Source organism: Aplysia californica, unplaced genomic scaffold, assembly GCF_000002075.1.
Source record: "Aplysia californica isolate F4 #8 unplaced genomic scaffold, AplCal3.0 scaffold00802, whole genome shotgun sequence".
In the NCBI taxonomy this organism is placed as follows: Eukaryota; Metazoa; Mollusca; class Gastropoda; order Aplysiida; family Aplysiidae; genus Aplysia; species Aplysia californica.
In genome coordinates this window covers 155,622-158,273 of record NW_004798072.1, presented here as the reverse complement: position 1 = coordinate 158,273, position 2,652 = coordinate 155,622, and the positions used below count along the sequence as shown (strand labels likewise).

At 38.8% G+C, this 2,652-nt stretch overlaps 1 protein-coding gene across 1 annotated transcript in view; it reads right to left on the bottom strand.

Annotated features, from left to right (window-relative positions):
• The window catches only part of LOC101863301 (glutaredoxin-1), a 5,428-nt gene that overhangs the window by 971 nt on the left and 1,805 nt on the right, over positions 1–2,652 (bottom strand). The gene's annotated exons all lie outside the window — the stretch shown is intronic.

The window sequence follows — 2,652 nt, the reverse complement described above, 5'->3', positions numbered from 1 at the left end:
GTGGGGGTGTTAGTGTTTTATGGCGCTCGCAATTGCATAAGGTAATATGACCGCGTGGGACACATTAAACATTTTCAGTTGGAAGGAAATTTTGAATTTTGCCCAGGTGGCGGCCAAAATCTCTTTTATTGATTTTGGACCATCAAGGGATCGTCTTTAAGGAACACAACTTGCACACAGGACCTCCGAGATTTTTCGCCCTTATCCGAAAAGGCTAGGTGTTCGATCTTACCTACCGCACCATAAGATCAGGGGGTGTGGACGAAAGACAGCAGTAAGAAGGAGCCACGGAGTAGCAGTAGAAAGACTGCAGAAAGAGTCAGAAACCCAGAGGAGGGGGCAAAGGAGGTGAGGGGGTGGGGGCACAAAGTGGGGAAGAAAACAGACGACAGAACATTCTTAAAGTTAGAGAGCAGGAAAGGAGGTTAAAGGAGAAAATTTTTAGAAAAAATTTTCCGTTGCTGTCCGGATTCGAACCCGGGACCTATTGAATGAGAGGCGAACATAGGTAACCTCTCGACCACGAGAGCCCCCCAAAAATAAACATTTTCTCTTAAATATTAACCACATATGGGACTCTTTTGGGTTCCACGTTCAATTTTGAGGAATCAAACATTGTGGCGAAACTTAATCGTCAACAGTTTACATTGACACAAATTATCTCACTTAGGAGGCAGGCTGCTTCAACCTTGCTTGTCAGGGAAAAACACCCGCTGAAAGGAATCAGTGCCCCAGCAGACAGATAGTTGAGATAGAGATACTCAATGAAATGGATTTTTAAAAACCCACATCAGCATCAAAGTCAGTTAATTCACATCTTCAGCAGTAAAGTGAATTATAACCAAAGCAGTCACATCCACACAGGTGAATATTTTTTTAGACTTAATCCTGTCCCCGTGGTTTTATGCACCCCGAATAATTTAGCAAAATTTCATCATTTTTTGCATAATTTCTGATTATTTTCCTTTATCATTCTTCGTTAAAATTAACAGAATCGCATAATTTCACATTTTTGGGCTCAGTTTGCATAATTTCAGAATTTTTCTTGCATATATATAAAACGACGGCGACTTATAATGCAATGGGGATGAACATCCTACAAAATTATGTTGGACAGTCGCAAAGTTAGCCACAAAATTCAATTTTCGATTTCCTCAAGAAAATTTCGCTTTGTGTTAAAGCAGAACATTTTTTTTTCTCCTTTAACTTTAAGATCATCTTTTGATTCCTGGTTAACGCTGAGAACAAAAAATAGATACAGACAAACCTCATTGCGGCAGCGAAAAAAATATGTATTTTAATATTATTTTCATTTTTACATATAAATAGTCACCCAAATATTGCAGATAAACCAGTTTACTTCCACATTACATTGGATAATTCACGATAACTTGTGTTCAACTGATGGAAATGGAAGTCATGAAAAAAAATTGGATTTTATGCAAATCCAATCTGGGTCATTCGACGAGGGAGAAAAAAAAATCGGAGGGCTCTGATTTTATCAGAGTAAGGCAGAATTAATTTTCTTTTTTAGAAAAATGTAAAATTATGATTTTGATTAAAATAAATGTATGTCAATACACTGTGGAGTCAGGAGCAGGTAAAATTTTGGGGGTAATATAAAGTAACAGGCATCATCAGAAAAAACTTTGCTCTTAATGAAATTATAATAAAAATAATAATAATTAACAGCATTTTTTGGTATAGCCATCCCCACACGCAGCAAAGCTCTATCTATGCATTTTACACTATGTTATTATCCCAACAGACCATAAAACACTCCGAAACATTCTTAGCTTTCCAGGAAGAATACAGTGCAAGCGCTCAAACACTAACAAACTGACAAGATCTTCCACTGCCTATAGCTGGGTGCCCATTTCCACCTGGTTGAAGTGAGGAAAATTCTTGTAAATTGCCTTTCCCAAGGACACAACGTCGAGCCTCTGGAGGAATTCGAACATACGTTCTTACGGTTGCGAGTCTGAGAGCCTAATCACTAGGCCACCGACGCCACAGATACGGTATACCTGACCTGCCGACCCCTCTTTGACCAAAAGCAGAGGTCCGTTTTGTTGGTCGGCTGACCCTCTGCGAAACTCTTTCCGCAGTTTTTCTCAAAATCCACCCCAAAAATAGCAGTTTGAGAACAAAATTCAAAGCCTTCAGAACCCTTGTAGAATAAGATTCCATACAAACCAAGAGTGGCAAATCAAAATTTGTGGGGTTCAGTATTATAAAACATTAATAAATATCGCAGTGTACTTTCACTATACTATGATGATATAATATCATTTGTGATAAGTCACACATTGATGAAGCACGGATATTATACCCAATTTAGGTTTAGTGTTATAAAGTTCTATTACTATTATAAACCAACAAATATTTTAAACTATTAATTTGCAACGGAAACGGAAGTCAATCAATATTTGTGTTCAACGCATCAATATGTAGTATAGAAAATGGACACAGTAGCTAAATATGTGAAACGGGAGGGAAAGTAAAAGAATGCCTCCATGATAGGGCTGGGTCACGAGCGCGAGAACGGAACTGAATCGCCACTCTTTCCTGCGGAACGCGACTCACGATTCACTTCAGCGGAACGCGGAACAGTATCGCCAAACGATTCCCGATTCACTCCACTGTCTCTGT